General features: G+C 47.8%; 1 long non-coding RNA gene across 1 annotated transcript in view; it reads right to left on the bottom strand.

Moving 5' to 3' along the window:
• Window positions 1-2149: 2149 nt before the first annotated feature.
• Window positions 2150-18585, bottom strand: part of LOC141101026 (uncharacterized) — a 38798-nt gene continuing 22362 nt past the window's right edge. Inside the window, exon 3 of the long non-coding RNA XR_012234856.1 lies at window positions 2150-2930. This is a non-coding gene — a long non-coding RNA (uncharacterized lncRNA). The remainder of the gene's footprint in view (window positions 2931-18585) is intronic.

Here is an 18585-nt window from a genome sequence, read left to right as displayed (position 1 = left end):
TATGTGTATGTGTGTATATGTGAATACGTGTACATGTGTGTATGTGAGTACATGTACGTGTGGGTATGTGTGTGTATGTGACTACATGTGTGTGTATGTGAGTACATGTGTGAGTATGTGAGTACATGTGTGTGTGTATGTGAGTATGTGTGTGTATGTGAGTACGTGTGTGCATGTATTGAGTACGTGTGTGTGTTTGTGTGAGTATGTATGTGAGTATGTGTGTGTACGTGTGTGTGTACGTAAATGTGTGTGTGTACGTGCGTGTGTGTACATGTGTGCGTACATGTGTGTGTATGTACATGTGTGTGTATACGTACATGTGTGTACGTACGTGCGTGTGTACATGTGTGTGTGTACATGTGTGTACATGTGTGTGTACATGTGTGTGTATGTGCATGTGTGTATGTACATGGTGGGCAAGCAGCGATGAGTCCAGCGGGGGGTCCGGTGGCGTAACCAGCAGCCGAGGGTCCAGCGGCGGCGGTGGTTCAGCGGTGGGGGGGTCCTGGCGATGGCTAGCCGGCAGGAAAGACCGCGGCTGTGACAGAGGTGGGTGGGCAGGCAGCGGCAGGTCCGGCGGGAGAGTCCAGTGGGGTGGGGTCTATCGGCGGCAGGTCCAGCAGTGGCAGCGGTGTCCCGCTGGTGGTACTGTGGAAGGGCCTGGTACCACCAGCGCATGCCATATTGAAATACCCATCACTTGGGTATTCAAACATGGCGGTCGGCGTACTTCTGGTCGGCGCGGTGGATTGTGGGATTCGGGGACATCCAGACGGAAGTGGATGATGGACAATTTAAGGCAATAATATATATAGATAAAGTGACAATCGTCAGAATTGTAAAAATTGGCCCGGTCATTAGTGTGCAAATTGCCTTCGGGGCTAAGGGGGTTAATGTTATATCATATTAATAATAGCAATAATTTATGTCAAGACTCTTGTAATTATCTACTGTATCAACCCAGCATATATGCTCGAACATAGTAACATAGTAACATAGTAACATAGTAATTAAGGTTGAAGGGAGACTTTAAGTTCATCTAGTTCAACCCATATCCTATCCTAACTTGCCCTAACATGTTGATCCAGAGGAAGGCAAAAAAAACCCATGTGGCAACAGTAAGCTTCACATTGGGGAAAAAAATTCCTTCCCGACTCCACATACGGCAATCAGACTAGCTCCCTGGATCAACGCAATATTAAGGAGACTAGTGTATATACCCTGTAATATTATACTTTTCAAGAAAGGTATGTGTGTGTAACATGAAGCACTAAGGATCTTTATTCAGAAACTCGTCAGAGTTATTTGTTTTGTTATCGCAGGTGAATTTTAATTTTACAACTATAAGTATTATTATTATTTATTTATTTATGTAGCACCATTGATTCCATAATGTTGGACTGTCTCTATTTTTTGATGTTCCTACCCTGCTTTTTTTCATTTGTGGAGTGTCACTCATTATTACAGATTTTTCAGTGTCTATCTTTATTTACACATGATAATTTTGAGCTTAGCTCTATGTAGCAATAAAATAGAGAAAAGGGGAAAATGAATAGAGCTCCCTACCCTGCAAAGTTATCGATGACCAGAGATATATGTGGAGGGTGCAGTTGTTGCTGGTGAGTCACAGCCATGAAGAGGAAAAGGGAGGAAGGAATCTAGTTCAACTGTTCAACATAAAAAAACAGTTCCTTCACAAGCCATTAAAAACAAAGATAAAAGGAAGCCGTGTAAAACCTGGTAAGTTTCTGGCACCCTTTGCCATTAAATAGCTAACCCAAAATTACCAAAATGTTCAATCTCTTTTTAATCCTGTTCACCAACATCTTTATTTCCCCAATTCTAGTCTCTGGTAACAGGATTCTGCACTGTCCTGTTTGACTACAGTTACCTGAAAAAAACAAGAACTTTCACCAGTAGTCTTGATCATGGTGAGAACTTAATCTTTCACATTGCAAATGATTTCCTATACCCTTTCCTGACATCTACCATATGTACAGCAAAAGGAGCTATCTTGTAAAAGTTTGAAAAAATATATTATTAATTTTTAATGAATTGGTTATACAACACTATCATATTGTGCAGCGCTCTGCAAACATCATCATCACCATCCACGGTGAGGCTCACAATTTAAATTCCCTTTCACTATGTCTTCGGAGAGTGGGATCAAATTGGAGGACATGGAGGAAACCCACGCAGAGGGAGAACACACAAAATTCTAACAAATGTTGTCCTTGGTGGGATTTGAACAGAAGACAGCAAAGCAACAGTGATAACCACTGAGCCACTGTGCTGCCATAAATGTATGTATTCAGTACTGTGCAAAAGTTTGAGGCACTTTAGAAAAACATTTTTGTACCGAGTTAGCCAGTGAAATATTAAAAAAAAAATCTTTAATGGTTGATTGATTTTAAAGGCTAACTGAAAAATGGTAACAATTATCAATTATTAATTTCGTTATTGCACAAGTCTCTTCATCAGGCATAGAATAACAAAATCTGAAGAGTCACATATTTATACTCAACAGGACACAGGAATAGTGCAGTAAATAAGAAAAGTGTTGTGAAGCAGAACTATCAATGTGGGAAGGGGAGAAAAGTTTTGGCAGTAAATATCGGTGAAATTCGTGGATAAGCAGTGTGAAAGTTTTGTTGTCCAGTGATTGAGGTTTGGTCCACAGTTGTGGTGTCCTCACAAGGTCTGAGGAGCATATTCCTTAATTTTTGCAGAAAGACACAAATTCATGGGACACATTCATCTCTGCTCTGAGTGTGTCAAAGAGTATCATAATCCCAAACAGAGTTAATGGTGTTGAGATCAGAGCACTGTGGGGGCAATATCATCACTTTTTAGAACTCCTTGTTCTTTTTCTTGCTAAATGTAGTTTTCTTAATAACGTCGGCTGTATGTTTGGGGTCTTCATCCTGCTGAAAAATAAATTGGGAACTAATCAGATGTCTGGTGGATTAGCATCTGTCTTTATTTTCCATCATAAAATAACATGAAGTAAAAGGCAACGTTCAGGACTGTATTACCAATTCACATCCTAGGAAACTTTGTGTAGCAGACTTCTTTTCCAAATTGAAGATACAGTGGGTACAGAAACTATTCACACCCCTTTAAAATTTTCAGTCTTTGTTTCATTGCAGCCATTTGGTAAATTCAAAAAAGTTTAATTTTTTCTCATTAATGTACACCCATCTTGATTGCAAAAAAACAGAAATGTAGACATTTTTGCAAATTTAACCCACTAGAATACAATTTATCACTCAATAGCGATCCATAGTAAAATTAACCAAATAATCTCAAAAGACAGAAATATCTCCCAGAAGTTTACGTGGATAGCGCAAATAATAAAGAAATCTCCTAAAACTGTTATCAAGATAATAATGATAATAATAATGCCAGCAACCGTGGGTCTCTTAACACGAGGAGACAATTTAAATGACCGTCCAGGTCACTGTTCACAACACGTGCGTTATTAAAAGTTCAACTTGCACAAATGTTTCTCCTACCTTACCACTATAGGCTGGGATGATAACGCATTCCACAATGCCAACGCTGTATTTGTAGAAAATTCAATAGAGATTTCAGCTGGCGGAGAGACACTCTCCTCCTGTGCTCCTACGTGCTGGAGTGATGGTACGTTCCCAAATGGTGACGATCACATAGATGTTTAGGAAGTAACGGATAAGAAATAAAAAGTGTCCACCTCTGATGTGAGTAGATAACGGGCAATGCTCCGGCCGGTAGCAATAGCCCAAATCTCCAATAGTAATCGCCGATAAAGAGCGGGTCCAGCAGCGGGAGATATGAAAAAAGCCGGCAAGATGCAGGACCTTGCGTGACGTCACTATCACGTGATGAACTACGTGATCGGCTGAAATGACTGACAGGACCAAAAACCAATCCTACGCGTTTCGGAGGCTTACTGCTTCCTTCTTCAGGGATGATCCATGTCATAGAGGTGACACTTATATATCCAATCGAAAAAAAAAAAAAAAAATTATTTATTGAAAGCGAATAGTTCAATTTCGCTATTTAAACCATTAGGCATAAGAGTATTCATTTTAAAAATCCATTCGCTTTCTTCTCTTGACATCTGCGCAATAAAATCGCCTTTTCTCCAGCTTTTTTTGACAGTCTTAATACCAGTTACCAAAATGTCCTTAATAGAGCCTCCATGATGCTTACAGAAATGATTAGAAAGGGGATGTCCAGTAAATTTATTAATAATGTTACGAAGATGTTCAGCAATTCGTGCATGTAATGGGCGAATAGTTCTTCCTATATACAATTTACCACATGGACAAGTGATTCCATAGATAACCCCTTTTGTGTCACAATTAATAAAATCCATTATTTTGTTTTCCGTACCCTTATTACTAATGAACATTTGTTTCTTAGTGTTCAATTTTTTACAGGGTCCAAATCTTTTACATGGAAAAAAATCTTTTACAGGATCTGATTCAACATTATTGTTACTTTTCAAAATGCTTGGGATCGGAGGTGCAATCATGTTTCCAAGATTATTCGCCTTTCGGAACACAAATCTGGGGTTCACAGGCAATAATTCCCCAATAATTTTATCATTTTTTAAAATGTTCCAATGTTTTTTAACAATATTTCTAATAATTCTGACATTCGAATTATATTGTAAGATAATGGGAATTTCATTTTGAACAAAAAAATCGTCCTGCCTTTTCTCTTTTATAGGATTCAAATGATATTCTCTAGGTGCTTTTCTAGCACCCTTTAACACATACCACAACTCATGATGCTCCGATACGGCAGAGAAATAGCAGTATAGTACAATGAAAAATACTTCACTTCTTACATCTCATGACTAGAGTTGAGCGATACCAGCCGATACTTGAAAATATCGGATCGGAATGGATCGGCCGATCTTAAAAAAAAGTATCGGTATCGCCGATTCCGATACCGGGAACCAATGCAAGTCAATGGGGCCAAAATATCGGAATTAAAAAAAAACCCTTTCTTTCCTTGTAGGTTAATTCTACATGAAGAAAAACAACTAAGAATAATGTAGAATGTATTGTGGGAGGTGGAGGAGACATTAAAGCCATAGAGGTTTAGCCCAATCAAATGGAATAGCAGGAATTAAACTTTTTTTTTAAAGATGTTAGGAGTTACAAAGATATTGACTATGTTAGCCTCATTTATATTTTGCCAGACATGTATGTCTTCTTCTTCTTTCTTCTTTCTTCTTCTTTCTTATTCTTCTTCCTTTTTTTACCTTCTTCTTCTTCTTCTTATTCCACATTCTTCTTCTTCTTCTTCCTTTTTTTACATTCTTCTACTTCCTTTTTTTACATTCTTCTTCTTATTCCTTTTTTTACATTCTTCTTCTTCCTTTTTTTAAATTCTTCTACTTCCTTTTTTTACATTCTTCTTCTTCTTCCTTTTCTTACATTCTTCATATTCTTCTTATTCAACAATTATTATTCTACATATTCAACTTCTTCATCTTCTTCCTATTCTTCTTCATCATATTCTTGTTTGTGTCAGGCATTCCTGTAGTTGTTATCTAGAAAAGTTAGAAGTTTACACCTTCCGTTCTGCCTGTCACAAAAGATTTACAACAGGATTTGTCCGCGTTCAGTTTGGCCTGCAGCAGCAGGCCTTTTCCAGGGGCACCACGAGGAGGAACGGACTCACCCCCATACACTGCTTAGTCTTCTTCTGCTTATAAATAAGATAATATCATTTGCTCAGAGTATTAGTCTTATGCTTAATGTTCTTCTGCTTTGTTTTTTTATGCTTCTTTGTCTTCTCTCTCTTGTTGTTCTGCATCTTGGTGGTTGTCTTCCTGTTCTTTGTCCTCTTGAACCAGCTGACTGTACTGACTGTACGGAGCCGGAGCCGGAACAAGAGCCAATGGCACAACCGAGGACCAGCTGACGGTGCTGGAACCCGGTTACTAAGCAGGAGGTACCTGTGCTACAAAGCACTACCAAGGACCAGCAGACGTTGCCGGAACTCGGATACCGAGATGGAGGCACCTAGGCCAAAGGCTCTGACGAGAACCAGCTGACGGTGCTGGAACCCGGAGGGGTAGCATAAGCTGCAAGAGCAAATGGAAATAGCGAGGACCAGCTGACAGTGCTGGCACCCGGAGGGGCAGCAGAAGGAATAAGAGCCAATGGCACAACCAAGGACCAGCTGACGGTGCTGGAACCCGGTTACTAAGCAGGAGGTACCTGTGCTACAAAGCACTACCAAGGACCAGCAGACTTTGCCGGAACTCGGATACCGAGATGGAGGCACCTAGGCCAAAGGCTCTGACGAGAACCAGCTGACGGTGCTGGAACCCGGAGGGGTAGCATAAGCTGCAAGAGCAAATGGAAATAGCGAGGACCAGCTGACAGTGCTGGCACCCGGAGGGGCAGCAGAAGGAATAAGAGCCAATGGCACAACCGAGGACCAGCTGACGGTGCTGGAACCCGGTTACTAAGCAGGAGGTACCTGTGCTACAAAGCACTACCAAGGACCAGCAGACGTTGCCGGAACTCGGATACCGAGATGGAGGCACCTAGGCCAAAGGCTCTGACGAGAACCAGCTGACGGTGCTGGAACCCGGAGGGGTAGCAGAAGTTACCCCTGAAAAGCAAAGTTGGCATGCCGCAAGCTGGCCGCAGTTACCGAATCACACAGTCCTACAGGGGGTGCTTGTCCTACTGGCACTACGGAACAAGCCTTTCTTACCAGAACCCGCAGTCCACATAGGAAGCACCTAAACTGCTGGCACCCTAGCCTCGGCTAACCCAACCGCAACACGACATGGCAACTTGGGGTGGCAAACTGACATTGACACTTCCCGGAAACAGCAGGCAGGGCTGGAACCAAGCTGGGCAGGAGGGAGTACCTGTGCCAAAGTCAGTTATGAGCAGCAACTGGCGATGTTGGAGCCCAGGACAAGCACTTAGCAGGCTGAGGCCTGATGTGCTGTCAATTGGGAGGCAGCAGGACAGATTGCCATCAAAACAGCAGGGGAACAGCTGACGTTACTGAACCCCACAAACACAGGAGCTAGTGTTTTACTCTGTGAAGACTTCCGAGCAACAACTGGCTGTGTTGAAGCCCAGGGACAAGCACGGAGCAGGCTGAGGCTGCATTGAAGAAATTTTAAGATCGGTTGTAGACTTCTACTAATTTTAACCAAGCTCCACTTAGGCCTGTGGCTTCACTGATTTTCGTATTTCCCCTGTCCTCCAACCCCGCCAGTTACAGCTCCGAAGTGGCGTCTGCAAAATCCACACTTGTTCCTGTGTAACAGGTGTTCAGTCCGGTCAGTTAATCCCCTGATGTGTGTCCGGCAATGTCTCCTGCTCTGTCCACGTTCCCATAACTAGTTATGTGAATGTGGACAGAGCAGGCGACATTGCCGGACACACATCAGGGGATTAACTGACCGGACTGAACACCTGTAACACAGGAACAAGTGTGGATTGTGCAGACGCCACTTCGGAGCTGTAACTGGCGGGGTTGGAGGACAGGGGAAATACGAGAGACAGTGGAGCCACAGGCCTAATTGGAGCACGGTTAAAAATCAGTAGTGTTACGACTGTGTAGGCAGCAGGAGACTTTGCCATCCACACAGCAGGGGATCAGCTGACGTTACTGAACCCCACTGAGACACAGGAGCAAGTGTCTCTTTCCGTGTGGACGGCACTTCCGAGCTACAACTGGCTGTGTTGAAGCCCAGGAAATAGGAGGGTGTAGGCAGAGGCCTACTGTATTTGGAATGTGGTGACAGCAGGAGAGACTGCCATCCACACAGCAGGGGATCAGCTGACGTTACTGAACCCCACTGAGACACGGGAGCAAGTGTCTCTTTCCGTGTGGACGGCACTTCCGAGCTACAACTGGCTGTGTTGAAGCCCAGGAAATAGGAGGGTGTAGGCAGAGGCCTACTGTATTTGGAATGTGGTGACAGCAGGAGAGACTGCCATCCACACAGCAGGGGATCAGCTGACGTTACTGAACCCCACTGAGACACGGGAGCAAGTGTCTCTTTCCGTGTGGACGGCACTTCCGAGCTACAACTGGCTGTGTTGAAGCCCAGGAAATAGGAGGGTGTAGGCAGAGGCCTACTGTATTTGGAATGAGGTGACAGCAGGAGAGACTGCCATCCACACAGCAGGGGATCAGCTGACGTTACTGAACCCCACTGAGACACGGGAGCAAGTATCTCTTTCCGTGTGGACGGCACTTCCGAGCTACAACTGGCTGTGTTGAAGCCCAGGAAATAGGAGGGTGTAGGCACAGGCCTACTGTATTTGGAATGAGGTGACAGCAGGAGAGACTGCCATCCACACAGCAGGGGATCAGCTGACGTTACTGAACCCCACTGAGACACGGGAGCAAGTGTCTCTTTCCGTGTGGACGGCACTTCCGAGCTACAACTGGCTGTGTTGAAGCCCAGGAAATAGGAGGGTGTAGGCAGAGGCCTACTGTATTTGGAATGAGGTGACAGCAGGAGAGACTGCCATCCACACAGCAGGGGATCAGCTGACGTTACTGAACCCCACTGAGACACGGGAGCAAGTATCTCTTTCCGTGTGGACGGCACTTCCGAGCTACAACTGGCTGTGTTGAAGCCCAGGAAATAGGAGGGTGTAGGCACAGGCCTACTGTATTTGGAATGAGGTGACAGCAGGAGAGACTGCCATCCACACAGCAGGGGATCAGCTGACGTTACTGAACCCCACTGAGACACGGGAGCAAGTGTCTCTTTCCGTGTGGACGGCACTTCCGAGCTACAACTGGCTGTGTTGAAGCCCAGGAAATAGGAGGGTGTAGGCAGAGGCCTACTGTATTTGGAATGAGGTGACAGCAGGAGAGACTGCCATCCACACAGCAGGGGATCAGCTGACGTTACTGAACCCCACTGAGACACGGGAGCAAGTGTCTCTTTCCGTGTGGACGGCACTTCCGAGCTACAACTGGCTGTGTTGAAGCCCAGGAAATAGGAGGGTGTAGGCAGAGGCCTACTGTATTTGGAATGAGGTGACAGCAGGAGAGACTGCCATCTCCACAGCAGGGGAACAGCTGGCAGTGCTGAACCCCACTAACACTTGAACGAATGTGTTTGGCTCTGTGGAGATGACACTTCTGAACACCAACTGACACTGTTGGAGCCCAGGATTAGGCGAGGAGCAGGCTGGGGCCTGTTGCTTTTGGCAGGTGAAGGCAGCAGGAGACTTGCCATCTCCACAGCAGGGGAACAGCTGGCAGTGCTGAAACCCACTAACACTCGAACGAATGTGTTTGGCTCTGTGGAGATGTCACTTCTGAACACCAACTGACGCTGTTGGAGCCCAGGATTAGGCGTGGAGCAGGCTGGGGCCTACTGGATTTTGGCAGGTGTAGGCAGCAGGAGACTTGCCATCTCCACAGCAGGGGAACAGCTGGCAGTGCTGAAACCCACTAACACTCGAACGAATGTGTTTGGCTCTGTGGAGACGACACTTCTGAACACCAACTGACGCTGTTGGAGCCCAGGATTAGGCGAGGAGCAGGCTGGGGCCTGTTGCTTTTTGCAGGTGAAGGCAGCAGGAGACTTGCCATCTCCACAGCAGGGGAACAGCTGGCAGTGCTGAAACCCACTAACACTCGAACGAATGTGTTTGGCTCTGTGGAGATGTCACTTCTGAACACCAACTGACGCTGTTGGAGCCCAGGATTAGGCGTGGAGAAGGCTGGGGCCTACTGGATTTTGGCAGGTGTAGGCAGCAGGAGACTTGCCATCTCCACAGCAGGGGAACAGCTGGCAGTGCTGAAACCCACTAACACTCGAACGAATGTGTTTGGCTCTGTGGAGACGACACTTCTGAACACCAACTGACGCTGTTGGAGCCCAGGATTAGGCGAGGAGCAGGCTGGGGCCTGTTGCTTTTGGCAGGTGAAGGCAGCAGGAGACTTGCCATCTCCACAGCAGGGAAAAAGCTGGCAGTGCTGAACCCCACTAACACTCGATCGAATGTGTTTGGCTCTGTGGAGACGACACTTCTGAACACCAACTGACGCTGTTGGAGCCCAGGATTAGGCGAGGAGCAGGCTGGGGCCTGTTGCTTTTGGCAGCTGAAGGCAGCAGGAGACTTGCCATCTCCACAGCAGGGGAACAGCTGGCAGTGCTGAACCCCACTAACACTTGAACGAATGTGTTTGGCTCTGTGGAGACGACACTTCTGAACACCAACTGACACTGTTGGAGCCCAGGATTACGCATGCCGCATGCAGAGGCCAATGGGCAGCGGTTTTTATGGAGGTTGTTGACTACTACTGATTCTAACCATGCTCCACTTAGGCCTCTGGCTCCACTGTCTCTACTATTTACCCTGGCCTCCAACCCCGCCAGCTACATCTCTGAAGTGGCGTCAGCACAATCTACACTTGTTCCTGTGTTACTGGTGCTCAGTCCCGTCAGTTGATCCCCTGATGTTTGTCCGGCAAGTTCGCCAGCTCTGTCCTCATTCCCACTACTGGTTATGGGAATGTGGACAGAGCAGGAGACCTTGCCGGACACACATCAGGGGATAAACTGATGGGACTGAGCCACAGGAACACAGGAACAAGTGTAGATTGTGCTGACGCCACTTCAGAGATGTAGATGGCGGGGTTGGAGGTCAGGGGAAATAGTAGAGACAGTGGAGCCAGAGACCTAAGTTGGGCACGGTTAAAAATCAGTAGTGGTTTGAATGTTGATGGAGCTGGTGACTTTGCCGTCCACACAGCAGGGGATCAGCTGGCGTTACTGAACCCCACTAACACAGGAGCTAGTGTGTTTCTCTGTGCAGACGACACATCTGAGCGACAACTGGCTGTGTTGAAGCACAGGGATTATAGTTCAGGTGGTAGAAAAATGAACACACCAGCAGACCTGGATACAGTTGCCAACCACTAATTTAGTCTGTAAGAGGAATGGCAAAGTCTTTGGAGATCCAGGCCTTGTTCATTTTCAGAAAAGTCAGCCGGTCAACATTATCGGAAGATAGTCGTGTGCGACGGTCTGTTAGTACACCACCTGCGGCACTAAAGACACGTTCCGATAATACACTGGCAGCAGGGCAAGCCAGCACCTCCAATGCATACTGGCTAAGCTCTGGCCATGTATCCAGCTTAGAGACCCAAAACTTGAAGGGGGAAGAGCCATCTGGGAGTACAGTGACAGGGCAAGACATGTAGTCTGACACCATCTGACGGAAGCGTTGCCTCCTGCTGACTCTAGGCGTCGCTGATGGTGTAGACAATTGTGGTGGACACACAAAACTTTGCCACATTTGGGCCATAGTGGTCTTGCCTTGTGCTGCGGCGCTGCCTCTGCTCCCTCTTTGTGCAGAGTTTCCTCCACTGCCTCGACGCACATAGCTGCTTTGTAAAGCACTAGCAACAATGCTGTCGGGTGGAATGGAAAACATTATGGACTGCACCAGTGACTCTTCGTACTCCCGCAGTTTACGCTCCCGGTTCAACGTTGGTATGAGCCTTTGTACGCTGTCCCGGTAGCGAGGATCTAGGAGGGTGTACACCCAATAATCAGCCGAGACGAGAATGTGGGCGATGCGGCGGTCGTTTCTCAGGCACTGCAGCATGAAATCAACCATGTGCTGCAGACTCCCAACTGCCAAAGAACCGCTGTCCCCTGTTTGAGGCGTGACCTCGGCCTGCTCTGCATCACCCCACCCTCGCTGTACATACTGAGTAGAGGTTTGTGTACCTCCCTCCTCTGGAGAGATGTCTTCCTCCTCCATCGACTCCTCCTCATCCTCCTCACAAAGTGTCCCCTGCCTAGGCCTTTGTGAGGAAACACGTAGCGCAGACTGTCCAGAAGCAGATGGCATTTGGGACTCCTCATCCTCCACCTCTTCCGAAACCTCATCCCTTAGTGCTTGCAGTGTTTGTTGAAGCAGGCAGATAAGGGGGACAGTCATGCTGACTAGTGCATCATCTGCACTCGCCATCCACGTGGATTCATCGAAGGCACGCAAAACGAGGCAGATGTCCTTCATAGAGGCCCACTCAATGGTGCTGAAGTGTGAACGGCGCACAGTGCGACTTGTTTGCGCCTGATGCAGCTGGTACTCTATGACTGCTGCCTGCTGCTCACACAACCGCTCCAACATATATAACGTTGAATTCCACCGGGTGGGTAGGTCACATATGATGCGATGTTCCGGAAGGCCAAATCGTCGCTGCAGAGCAGCGAGGCGCGATCTTGCCGTGCTGGAACGTCGCAAGTGAGCGCACTCTATGCGGACCTTGTGCAACAGTGCATCAAGATCCGGATAGTCCCTCAGAAAGCTCTGCACGACCAAGTTAAGCACATGTGCCAGACATGGGATGTGTGTGAGGTTGCCTAGGCCAAGAGCTGCCACCAGATTTCAGCCATTGTCACACACTACCAAGCCCGGCTGGAGATTCGCTGGCCCAAACCACACATCGCTCTCCAGCTTGATAGCATTCCAGAGCTCCTGCGCTGTGTGGCTTCGATTCCCCAAAGAAATTAATTTGAGTACAGCCTGTTGACGTTTGGCCATGGCTGTGCTCATATCGGTCGTAACAGGCTCCTGCTCTGCTGTTTCTGAGGAACTTGAGTAGGAGGAGGAGTCTATGTGTACAGACTGGAGTCCTGCAATCCGTGGCGTTGGAAGAACACGTACAGCGCCACTCTCCAGATCTGTACCCGGCTCCACAACATTGACCCAGTGGGCAGTGAGGGAAAGGTATCGTCCCTGTCCATGGTTAATGGTCCACGCATCGGTGGTCAGGTGGACCTTGCTACTAACGGCGTTTAGTAGCGCATGTTTTATTTTGCCCTCAACATGTTTCTGCAGGGCAGGGACGGCTCGCCTGCTGAAATAAAAGCGGCTGGGCATGTTGTATTGGGGGACTGCCAATGCCATTAAGTCCCGGAAGGTGTCAGTGTCCACCAGCCTGAATGACAGCATTTCAACTGCCAGAAGTTTGGCAATGCCAGCATTCAGAGACTGTGCTCGGGGATGGTTTGCCATGTAAGGGCGCCTTTTATCCCATGCCTGTGCTACCGATGGCTGTGATGGATGGGAACGTGCTGCTATGGGTGGAATCTGACAGGGTCTCCGGACAACAGTGGCAGAGGTTCTTCCTTGGCGATCCTGTGAGGAAGCCGAACCAGCAGTGTGCGAGCTGGAGGAAGAGGCCCCAACATGAACTGAAGAGGTGGTAGGTGGTGCTGTACGTTGGCCTACGTCTTCAGGGTGTCTCTGCAACTCCAACTCGTGCTTGGTGCGCACATGTTTCCACATATTTGTGGTATTGAGGTTGCTGACATTTCTCCCTCTTTTGACTATCTGATGACACAGCTTGCATTTGACAAAGAAAATGTCATCTGCAACTGTGTCAAAAAAGGACCACGCACTGCAACTCTTGGGAGCGCCCGGTTTGCCTTTGGAATGAGGAATGCTCCTAACGGGTGCCGAAGTGGAGGGTACAGGCAACCAAGTCTTCCCCCTCCCTCTGCCTCCTGTTTTGGCCGGTAGGGGAATCTCTTCCTCCGAGCTGTTCCCACCACCTTCCTGTTCCTCACGCCATGATGGGTCAAGGACCTCATCATCTTCCCTCCCCTCTTCAAACAGCTGCTTCTCCGGGGTTGTCTCGCCAGCACCATACGCACCAGAAAGTGGCAACTGAGTCTCGTCATCATCTGATGCGTACTGAGGTGTGCTGACCATAGGCACTGGCCCACTCGCCTCTTCAGATTCAGAGGGACAAAGAAGTTGCGCATCACTGCATACTCCCTCTTCTTCACATTCAGGAATGCTGCTTGGCTGGCCCCCTCTTTCCAAGCCAACAGATTCCGAGAACAGAAGTAGAGACTGTGATGGCTCCTGTCCATGTCTCTCTGACTGCCTGGGCACTTTGGCAGGTGGTGAAGAGACAGATGGTTGCTCTTCGGTGCTCTGATCCTGAGAGGATGCGGAAGTAATTGAAGTCGATGCGTTAGCTGCCATCCATCCGACAACGGCTTCAATTTGTTCCTCCCGCAGCAGTGGGGTACGTTGAGGTCCTACAAAGCTGCGCATAAAGGACTGTTGTCTGCTAAAACTGGGGGATGCTGATCCACTGGTGCCCGCAGCAGGCCCAGAATCCCCACGTCCTCTACCTGCAGAATCCCCACGTCCTCTCCCTGCAGAATCCCCACGTCCTCTCCCTGCTGAAACTCCATGCCCACGAGCCTTACTCCCTGCCTTCTTCATCTTGCCAGACTGCTTAAGATAGGCAGAAAAGTACAAAGGGGGGCCTTAGTGTGCTTATTCCTGAACAGCTGGTTACAGGTACAAGAAACACTAATTTTATGAAGTGTGTGTGTGTGGACTACACTTTAATAGGAGCTGATGTGGCCTACACAAGTTCCAAATGTAGTGTTTGGTGAACTTTTTTTGTGGTTTCTTTGTTGGACACAAACTCAAAGTATGTGAACAAAGAATTGAAACTGATAGTATCACCAACTTTTTGGAGCTATTACAATGCAGGCAGGTAACCTACAATGCAAAAGATGAGGCTCCAAAAAAATTGGGTAATACTAATCTGGCTGCACCGGCAGGGCACAAGCCAGAAAAAAAGGCTCCTCTATCTACTCCTATATAGTGTTTGCAACCAACCAATGTTGATGGATACGGATGGATGCACACTAATAGGAGAAGAAAAAATGAGCTGCACTCAAAGACAAATATGTGTGAGGCAGTGACGCACGTTGAGCGTCCTACAACCAGACATAGCTGCAGGACACTCTACTCAGCGTGAGCTGCACTCACACACAGTCAGAGACCTCTCAGACAGCCGTCAACAGTGCAGCTAAGTGGGCACTGGCACTGACAGGCTGCAGAAAGGCTCCGCTGTGTACTCCTATATAGTGTTTGCAACCACCGTAGCTGGAGACTGATGGATGCACACTAATAGAAGAAAAAATGAGCTGCACTCAAATAAAAATATGTGTGAGGCACTGACGCACGCTGAGCGTCCTACAGCCAGACGTAGCTGCAGGACACACTACTCAGCATGAGCTGCACTCACACACAGTCAGAGACCTCTCTGACAGCCGTGAACAGTGCAGCAAAGTGGACACTAGCACTGAAAGGCTGCAGAAAGGCTCCGCTGTCTACTACTAGTGTTTGCAACCAACGTATATGGATACGGATGGAAGCACACTAGATTGAAATTATGTAAAAAATGCAGCTCAAAAAATAAAAGATGTATGAGGCAGCAGTGATCACACTGGGTGGCCTACAGCCTGACGTCGCTGCAGGACCCACTCCACAGCGTGAGCTGCACTCACACAGCCCTTGCAGACAGCTGTGAACACTGCTTCTAGGGCAAAGAAGGCTACAATGGTGGTTTATGTAGCCTGGGTAAAGCACTAGATGTTTGGTGGAATCGCTATTTCTAACTGTCCCTCACAGTCTTCTACAGCAGCCTGTCCCTAACTGAATTCACAGCAGAGTGGCCAGAAATGGCGGCTGCGGTGGCTTTTATAGTGCATCATGACATCATTTCGGCAGCCAATCACAACCATGCCAATAGTTAACATGCCTACATGCCTAACAGGATGTGCCCACAATTCGGAGGATTCCCATTGGCTTAATCAAAGCAAGCAGGCTCATAGCATGATGGGAACTTCTGATTCCGATTCCGGAATCCGATATGACAAAAGTATCGGAAGTCAGTATCGGAATTTCGATACCGCTAATATCGGCCGATACCCGATACTTGCGGTATCGGAATGCTCAACACTACTCATGACTGACATCCATTTTAAATTCTCCAATACCTCCAAAAACGGACAGTATATAACTCCATACAGTATTATGGCCAGCGCTTAGTGCACTATACAGAGTAATGAGGCCCATATATTTCTCCAAACGGAATCATTATTCCATATAATGTTTCAAACCGTATATGATGAGCTCCACATGCTCAGTATATGTTGGTCCCAATGGATGAAGCTCCACTGTCTTATGGGCCCAAATAATACTTCATATATAATGGGCCCCATTTCTACTGCTCTAGTGTATAATGGGCCCTGTAAATGCTGCTCCAGTGTCTGATGTCCACCTTTGGAATGCTCCAGTGTTTGGTGGGCCCCATATATCATTCACCAGAGTATAGTGCTCCCCAAAAATTGCTGTCCCAACATTGAAAACAATTACATAAGTCTCCTTGCTAGGGAATCCCTGCACTACTCTGAACTCCATGTCGGCCCCATCTTCCATCTCACTGCACTTGGCTGTTTAGGCCCTCCCACCGGCAGAGACACTTTTGCATACTATGCGGTGCCCTGTGCCAGTGCCATCGCCCATGAGTATGCCCCCCACCTGCTCAAGGAACCTGCACTTTCATCTGCACCTTCCTCTTTGTCACCGTGTAAGGTGGTATAGTATGCGAGAAGGGGAACCTGAGTTTCCTCTGGGTCAGATTCTGGCTGTGTAGAGTGCGAGGGGAATGTAGTGGTCTGGGTCAATGTACCAGCAGTATCATCCAGCAGTGGCTGGGCCTAAGTGCACTTGTGGCGTCCCCAAGAGTACGGTCGCCACTGTGGCATTGCCTTCCTCCTAGGGAGTGTGTTGTCAAGCTTGGGAGCAATGAAGGATCTCTCTAGCAGTGAAACCAACACACAACACATTTCCCACTCCAGGCCAGCAGGGAGACCTCTGAACCTGACTGCTGAGGAGCTGCTCTCTGTGGTCGGGAGGAGGTAAGTTAGGGCACTCTGTGCAGGGAAGGGGAAGTGTGTGGACGTGAGAAGGGGAGCTGGAGGATGAGCAGAGTTAAGGCTCACTCCTAGCTGGAGCGCATGGTCCGGATTCCGGTCTCCGAGTTTGTAGGGACACTGACGTTCCTGCAGCAGAAAGCGGGGGAAGTAGCAGCTATAAATGCTCTGTACCCAACTAAGGCTCGGAGGCCCCAGCATCGATGTGTGCGAGGCAGAAGGAAAAGACTACAGCTGTCTGCCATACAAGTAAAGTCTGAGGAACATCTGTTAGACAGGAGGCGTTTCAGTGAACCACGGTCCTGTGAGTGCTTCCCCCACAAGCGCTAGAAAGGAGACGTTTAGGAAGGTACATGTTGGCGGAGTGTTGGAAGGGAGCTTTCCATTCTGGTCCCGGAGGTTGCCAGAGGTCCTGACCCGGAGGACACAGCACGGAGGCAGGCATCTGTGTAACCTGCAGACTGTGAGTAAAGATTTGGAACTGCACACTCTGGTGTCCTACAGTTATTCCAGCACCGCTACATCTGGGTACCAGCACCTACACCGCCTTTCCCCCATCACTACATCTACTCTTCCCTGGGACTCCAGCTCCACCTGTGGGGAGCTTCACCATCTTTGCTGCACAACACCATCAGTCCCAGAGGATCTGCATGCAGCGTCGGCCTAACATCTATGTTGCTGAACACCACAGGTGGCGTCAAACTATCTATATAAACTCTTTACCATTATACCACGCCATTTACATGGGTGCCCAGGGCCACCGTCCGGGTCACCGCTGCTGTGACACATCCCACTGACACTGGCCTGGTACCGAGTACCCCACAGCCCTGGGAGGGCGACCCATATGCCGACTGCTGATCGGGCGGCGTTATTCCCACGAACCCAAAGTTTTTGGTTTCCGGGGGCAGTATGATTGCAAAGCTGAACCTTAAAGGAATGTCCAAAAGGGCACCACCAGGAGTGGAGCCTGTGGCTTAATTGGACTGCACCCAGGAAACCACTACCATACAAGCTACAGAAAAGATGGACAGATTGCAAGCTTTGTCGATTCTGTGTGTGGTGTGGTATGTCCGTTTGTAGTAGTGCTAGCAATTTCTCAGCTTTATTCCGTTAACGACCGAGACTCCGGCATGGCCACGTGGTACGCGTCAAGCTTACTAGAGGGATGCGCGAGGCTGTGGCACGTTAGATCGAGCAATAACAGGTCTAGCATTCCAGTACATGTCCGGGGCTGCATGCACGCTACACTGAAAGGACCAGCTTTTGTCGCTTACAGGTGCAGATAACCTGCTGAACTCCGTTAGTGATGGGGATCTCGGATTCAGACTATTCCCCGCGAACGATGATTTCCCAGTAAGTTCAGGTCAACCGCAATTCTGGAGTTAGGCCTAACCGTCATTCCTGAAAAAATTACGTGTCCAAACCACAGGTGCTGTAGCTTGCTTAACAGCTCGGCAGCCGTTCTCAGGCCCAGTATGGATTCAACAACATTGTAGAAAGTTGATAAAGGGTACAGTTTCACCCGATAACACGTATATATGTAGCCTACTTTACACATTAAAAATATATGTCTATAGATCAGGAGGCAGACTCAGATGTTCTCAGGCCCAGTATGGATTTGACCAGATTGTACAAAGTTGAGAAAGGGTACTTCATCACTGGATAGCAGGTATGTATAGCATAGTTTAAACATGTAAAATCTCCGTGTTCTCAGTATGGATTACACAGCAATCTAAAAAGTGGAAAAAAGGAAATGCATTTGAGGCGTACACAACTATATACTTTTGGTGTTATTTTTAAATCTTCATATATAT

The sequence above is a fragment of the Dendrobates tinctorius genome, unplaced genomic scaffold (genome assembly GCF_039654945.1).
Source record: "Dendrobates tinctorius isolate UK_male_01 unplaced genomic scaffold, ASM3965494v1 ptg000113l, whole genome shotgun sequence".
Lineage (NCBI taxonomy): Eukaryota > Metazoa > Chordata > Amphibia > Anura > Dendrobatidae > Dendrobates > Dendrobates tinctorius.
Note: the sequence above shows the minus strand (reverse complement) of the source record. Positions and strands in the feature narration are given on the sequence as shown.